Genomic DNA, 7,826 nt, shown 5'->3' on the forward strand with positions numbered 1-7,826 from the left:
AAAAAAAAAAAAAAAAAAAAAAAAAAAAAAAAACACATCTTAGTAAAACCAATACCTTCTCAGCTTCGCATCGAAGCTAAAAAATTAATATAATAATTAATATAATTTATTAATTTATAATTAATGAATAATAATTTATTCCTATGTATATTTTTTTATAATTTTTCAGTATTTGTAACTAAACAATCAATTTTTATGAATTATTTTGATATAAAATTTAAAAAGTAAATTATTATTTTATTTATTTAACACTATAAAATTAAAAAATAAACCATAATAAAATTAATTCAAATGAACAGTAACCAAACGTACTTTTTGACTGTTTAAGTCAATTTTTTAAAATAAAAATAAATTTGTTATATATAATCTATTATCATATTTTAACAATGATTAGAGTTGTATTCATTCGTTTTTCTATAAAAACCAAACATTTTTCGACCTTCATATGTAAAATTCATAATAAATCAACGTTTTTTTATTCATTATATAAAAAATTAAGTTTGAAATCTTGAAGTATACTAAAGAAATATAATACAATTTTTAATCATTTTCACATTTAAATTATTTGTATTTAATTTTTTTTAGCTTTGATGAGTGATGAGAAGGTATTGATTTTATTATGTCCTATTTTTTTTTCTTAATGACATGAACATTTCACNGAGTGATGAGAAGGTATTGATTTTATTATGTCCTATTTTTTTTTCTTAATGACATGAACATTTCACTTTCTCTGAACCAGTTTTTCTTAAAATAATAAATTGTTTGTGAATTTTTTGTTGCTTTTTTTTTTGTAACATCTATATCTTCATTTATCTATAATAAAATATTTTTTTTTGTTCAGCCATTATGTCATATAAGAGTGTCAACTTTATTTTTTTTAATGTTAACATACTATACTTATACTTAAATGACTTATAAAATAGAAAATTATGTAATTAAAAAAATGATTAATCGATAACAACATTTGGACTAGTATTTCAGAAGTTATTAACATTTTTATAACTAAGAGGAAGAAGAGAGACCAAAGAATAGCCTTCACCTCACATCCAATTAATATTTTTAATTATAAATAACTTCTAGAATACTGGTCCAAAATTTGTTATCAACTAAGCTAGTTTAATAAGTAAGCGCAAAAAAAAAAAAATTCGCAAAAAATTATTATTTTAAGAGATATTAAAAGGCTAGTGTTAAAATAATCACTCTATAAATAAATAACTTTTTATAAAATGCATATTAAAAGAAAAATAATTATCTTAAATTTGACTAATAAAAATTTCATTTTTGAAAAAATTATAGTAAAATGAAAAATTTTGCAAATTTTTACCTTTAGGAATAATTTTTTCTTACAGTTGGTATGATATGTATATGATTCACAAAAATAAATCAAATTTAACCTATATATTTTTATGAAGAAATCCCTATCAATATACTGATTTTATTGATAAAATTTAGCCATCATTAAAGACTTTGTAGTATTATATATTAATAATATTGTTATATAAAAAAATCAAATAGAAATTTATTTAATTGTATTATGTTTTCTTTGATTATTATTTTTTTTCAATTAAATAAAATCTATTATGAAATGTTTAAACTATACTGCTTATCGCCGTATATTGTTTATTTAATAATATATAAATATAAATAATATTTACTTTTCTTATTGAGAAAAATATTTCTCTTCAAAAGTTTAAAAATTATTAACTATTATGATGTTTTATAATTTATTTAGGTAGTTAATGTATATCATTCATACAATAACTTTATATTTAATTTACCTAGATTAATATGTACATTTAGTTTTTAGTTTTTTTCTTTGTAGTGAAAAATTAATTTTCTGATTCATCACTTTAATCATAAAAGTAATCTTATATACTTGGAATGAAAAATATAAACGCTTATAAAGTCAAATAACTTTTAAAATGATTTAAAATGATTTTTATTTTTATATTCTTTTTTTTAATTTTCTTAAATTGTAATTGTTTTAAAAATAAAAATTTTGTCATGTACATTTTATTTATTTCTTCTTTAAAGTTATTGGGATGTGTAAGTAATTTATCGTTTTGATCGCATTGGTCAATTTTATGCCAACAAAAAATCTGTCATTAATCTTTAATAGTATTGTTATATAAGTTACTTAAAGATGAATCAAAAAATGAATCATCAACGTACCTAAGAATTTTCAAATAATCAGTAATCTTTTGCATTAATTTTTTTTTCGATGTTTTCAATTTTAAATGCAAATTCTTAAACGTAACATTTAATTGAACCTTTTTATGACAGTGTTGTTTATTAAATATATTCCTCTATACACTTCAAGAGTGTAATTTTAATTATGACCTTTTTTTATCATAGTTTAACAATGATCTGTCATGCTATAAATTAAAATTATATAACCAAGTAATTCATAAATGTACTTTCATAAATAAACAAATATATTTATATAATTTATAATAGTCAATTTTTTATTATTGCTACTATACCCAGTTCTTTTCATTCTAAATTTTTATATTTTTGTCCACAGTTTTTTTTTTTAGGATGTAAATTGAATGAAAGTGGTTAGTGGTTATGACAGTCGGAAGAGAGGCGGGAAGTGCCGTTGCGTCCCATAAAATTTTTCATATCACAAAAAAACCAGTGGATATTATACAATCCAAGCTACTAAATTTATTAATATACATTTGATTTATCAATATAAAAAGTTTGTGCAGCAATGATTACTAACAAAATTGTAAAAAGCAGATGTATTTTTTAGAAGAAGGTAGGTCAGCTTTACTGATTTACAAGGAAAGTAAAATATATTGACCGTTTATTTATAAACTTATTTCAAATAATTAATGATATAGTTCCTAAAGTTTTATTATTAAAACTTTAATATTAGATATAATGTAATAGGTACATCGATTTATATTATGTCCTATTTGAAAAAGTGTATCAGGCGTATAATAAAATTTTATTCGAAAAGCTAAAGGAATTATTATTATTTTGGTGACTTTTTTATTCAAAATCCTTCATAAAGTAACATTATCTAAAAAAAAATAAGGTCATCATAGTAATTTCAAGAGAGTTCACACTTCTCTAGCTTTTCCCATAAATATGCTCCTGGAGTTTAAGAAAAGTGCCTGAGACTTATGCTGTCGTCAGAAATTTTGAAACCCTGGGAATCCTTCTGATAGAATCCCTAGTTAGTGGTATCACAAATAAAGCAAAAATTTGTGTCATGTTTTCGAGTTGATAACTTGATAATTTAATAAGAATATTTCAAGAAAAGTACGTAGAAAAATTAACTAAGTTATATGAAAAATTAAGATAATTATAATAATTCATATAATATTTGTTTGATAATAAAATTCTTGGTTTTTCACAAATTAAATTAAAACTGTGATATCATACAAAGAAATATATTATAATGCAACTATCTTTTCATAAGTCATATTTTGATAAATAATAATTTGTAAACAAAAATTAATCAAATCAAAGTCGTTTTATAGATAAGTTTATTTTAAAGAGTAAATTATTGTTAACAATTTAAGTATTTATTTTTTAAAATAGTTTATTAATAATTTTAATAAATAATAATTATCAACATTATTATTATTTACTATTAAATATTTCAATGAGTAATAACGTTTATAAGTTTTTATTTATATTTTTTAAGTATAGTATAATTCTAGGTTTGGAAGAAATCGTAAGTAAATAATTTATGACACCGACCATTAATTTATCACCTCATTATTATATCATTTAAGGTAGATGAATTTTTTAAGTGAATATAAAATATTAATAGTTAATGTGTATTATAACTTGAATAGATTACATTAATTTTATTAATTTAACGCATCAGGCGTTAAGGTACAAAAAAAAAAGTTTTCATATTTTATTTTACTTATTTTTTACTATTATACTCATGTAAATTGCTGAATTTATCAATTTTATCAACATCCAAAATTAAATGTATTTTCCGTATTGCCCTTTTTACCTTAAAAAAATATTTTCAAAAAAAGGATAATTTTTGAAAATCTATACAATTTTTTTTTATGTAAAAATTTTGTAAAATTTATAAAAAAAAAATAACATGAACACATATTTTTACTAAAAATTGTATTATATTATATTTTTTATCTTAAATAATATTAACCACAAGTTATCAATTCTTGCTATACGTATTTTTATGTCATTATACCAAAAGAATCATTTATAACAAAAATGTTAAAAATATTACTTAAATAAATACATTTAAAGTCAGCAAACTTAATTTTCAGTTAATGTTAAATTCAATTAAAACTGACTCTTAATTATTATGTATTATTTTGAGATACGCATCAGGGTACCAACTAAAATTAAAATAGTGGGCTCATGCAATAAAGAAAGAAGAAGTAAAACGAACTTAAAAAACTTTACTTTATTATTTTCAATAGTATTTAATTAATTAAAAATCTGTAAAAGGAATTTTTTAATGAAACCAAAACTTTCTAAAGCACAAAACTTCAAAAGGCGTGTAACTACCAATTGTCTCTTTCAATTATTATCAGCACTGATTGTTTTTATCAAACAATAATTCTTAAGAAAATTTTAAAACTTAAATTAAAAAAGGTAAATCAATTTGTAATATCATTAAAAAAATAATCAACAAAAATTCTCTTCTCATACAAACTGATTTTTAATGCACATCTATACTAATAGCGTATCGTACTTTTATCCCTATAGTATCCGTATTACTTTGGAAATCAATTAATTATTTCATTGATTTTCTTAAATAATAAAAATAATTGAGTTCTTTTATTTTCAAAATCTATATTGTTTAAGTTATTTTATTGTTTGAGTAGTTTTTACGATACACTAATTTTAAAAGTTTGCCACAAAAGTTGTTTCTTTGACATTGATGCAAATATACTAAAAAACACTGATTACTTTACAAAGTTCCTAAAATCAATGTTACTAGCACTTCAGTAAACATTACAGAATATTTCAAATGTGAGAATCGTATGGTCCGTCAGTAATCGTCTACAGGACACTATATGGTACCTTTGGGATACTATTCTTTAAGCAAATACAAACAAATATATCTTTAAGTTTCACGTTTTCGATTTCTATGCGATAGTATTATCAAGTGCAATATTCAAGTGTCGTTTACTAGATATGTAAGTAAATTTTCTTTAAATTATACGAAAATAAATATTGAAAAAATACAAATGTTCAGTCTAGTCTTATGATAATTTTCAATGCTATTATTTTATTTAATTACAATTGAATTTTTAGTTACATACTTGAAATTTAACATAATATGTAACTGTTTTAATTTTAAATAATATTAGTCACAATTGATCAATTTTATTATGTTATAATTAATAATTTATTACCTATTAATTTACTTGATGATCACATTAAATTTTTAGTCATTCAATTAACTGTAAACAATTTAATGGATTTTTCAGTGAGATAGAAGTTAATGGTATAGAAACATATATTACTATATACCATTAATGTGATATTCTATACCCAATTTTAGAAACTATTAAAAAGTTCACTTTGATGTAACCTTTGACAAAATTGTGAAGAGGCGTATGTGCATTGGAGATATATTTTATTACATATATATTTATAAATACTAAATTTCTTTACTGTAAACTTTTTTTTAACAATTTTATATTAACACCATATATTTGGGTCATCGCTAATTTTATTTAACAGCTCAAATTTCATGGGAAAATATTTGAATAAGTTAAAGTTTGATAAAATAAAAATAACTTTACATTGTTTTTTTTTCAAATGTAAATAAATATTCAAAAATTCGTAACAATAATTGACTTTGTTTAATTTGTTGTTTTTAAATTTGGTATTTGTCAAATATAAATTATACTTGCCTTTGTTCATAAAAATGTTACATTTAAATTACAAAAATTAATCTTATATAAATAAAGTAGAATCCATGTAATGCAATCAGAGTGTAAAATGAATAAGAAATTGAAATATTAATTCCTTAGCTTTAGTATTTTGAATATATAAAAATAAATTAATTTGTGAAATGTAGATGATGAACGCAATAACACCAACCACGGTCAATAATATTAAGTCGTATAATTTGTTTTTAATTCATAGGCTTTACCATAAAAACACAATGGCATAGCGTCAAAGCAAATAAATGATCAATAATTCGTTAGCGAAAGCAATACCCAAAGTATTAATTGTTTTTCTTTAAAACAAAGTTACATCGACCGAGTTGATAATTGATAACATCAATTTGTCTATATTTTATTAGACAGTTTTGTCGGAAAGTGTATCAAATAACAAAGCTGATGCTCGGAAAATATTTCAGGGTATTAAATAACGATATATACATTTATTATAACATATTTCAAACAGTTAAGGCATTAGCAATACGAGTACTCGGTTTAGGTAGTAAAAGTTTGTTTTATCATGTATTTTTATTAACCACATAATATATAACAAATATTCAGATTTGAGCGGCTATAACTTTTTTTACCACCACGAAAATAAAATTTCAAGAATTGATTAAATTCAGTATGCTGTACAAAAAAAACTAAATGCAAATCTATAGAGTTATGAAAATTCTATAGCGTTCCAGTAAAAGTGGATAAATGTAAAATTATAACTTTTGGAAAAATGTAATTGAACGTTACAAGAAATATAATTTTTGTTTTGAAACACAAAACATTATTTTGTATTTGTTTTGACGTGTGAAAATTGGGATTAAACGTAAACTGTAAGCTTGATTTTCATTTTTCAAAAGTTATAATTTTACACTTACTCCCTTTTGCCCGAACACTACAGAGCTATAAGATAACTTCGCAGCAAGTGTTTCAGCGTGTGAATATGTTAAAAATGTTATAATTCAAAAGTGAATAGCAGATTTGTATTTATCAAGTGTGAAACAATTTTTTTTTTTCTTAGAACCTTCAACTTTTAGTGTCACCCTCTACCCTCGTTCACGAGCCGTTATTAAACTGATTAAACGAGGCGTTGACCGCTAAAATCAGTCATCTATTCATTTGACCATGACGTTGTTATTGTAATTATGAAGGATAAATATTGACATGGGTATCACATCTACCCGTCTTGCCTGTAGTCGTTATATTCCAGTCACAGACTCGTCAAAAGGAAAATAGAACAACACCTCGACATGACACGTGATTATCGTCAGAGATTTTCCACGCCAACAGGTGGCCCGTAGACATAATTGCGACGTGGTCGACCCTTTATGGTTATGCGTACGTTCCATTTATTCACATGTGCTTATGATGAATTTTGACGTGTAATATCTCATAGGAAAACACAAAACGAATTTCGAAACAGGTAACTGCGTCCTACCTTAACTACCTCGTTGGACTTATTTTAATGCAACTCGTTTTTTCAGAACGGTATTGTGTTGACTAACGTCACAGGGAGAGCCTCAAGCCCTAGTGAAAAACGTCCCAAGACATTGTTGATGTCATAATAGAAGTTCAAATTGAATTACTTTTTGTATAAGTATCAACCGGGTCAAGAGTAGTCACGTATTACATTTTATTCGAGTGTTCTTAACAATAGTTTTGTTCTATGTATTTATAGCCCAAACTAAATATAGCTGCTAAACTAAATTATTGACATTCAATATTCACTGAAAGCTTAGATTTTGTAAGGTGTAGTTTGTTAGTCTCGAGTTTGTAGTATTTGAAATACAAATAGCTACAAAACCACAGGAATATAATAATATACAGTTACTTGTCTAACACGTTGAATATTAGCTTTTATAAAATGAACAGTTTGATTTTTAGAAACTAAATTAAAAATGAATTTATTATTTTTCCCATATCCCCTACCCACTC

The 7,826-nt window shown here is 23.0% G+C and overlaps 1 long non-coding RNA gene across 1 annotated transcript; it reads left to right on the forward strand.

The window, feature by feature from the left end:
- The first annotated feature begins 4,809 nt into the window (after positions 1 to 4,809).
- LOC126901894 (uncharacterized) lies at positions 4,810 to 7,826 on the forward strand. The gene is made up of 3 exons (XR_007703144.1): positions 4,810 to 5,141; positions 6,913 to 7,314; positions 7,376 to 7,826. It is a non-coding gene; the product is annotated as an uncharacterized LOC126901894 (long non-coding RNA).

The sequence above is a fragment of the Daktulosphaira vitifoliae genome, unplaced genomic scaffold, assembly GCF_025091365.1.
Source record: "Daktulosphaira vitifoliae isolate Bord-2020 unplaced genomic scaffold, ASM2509136v1 Scaffold_3, whole genome shotgun sequence".
NCBI classification, from domain to species: Eukaryota; Metazoa; Arthropoda; class Insecta; order Hemiptera; family Phylloxeridae; genus Daktulosphaira; species Daktulosphaira vitifoliae.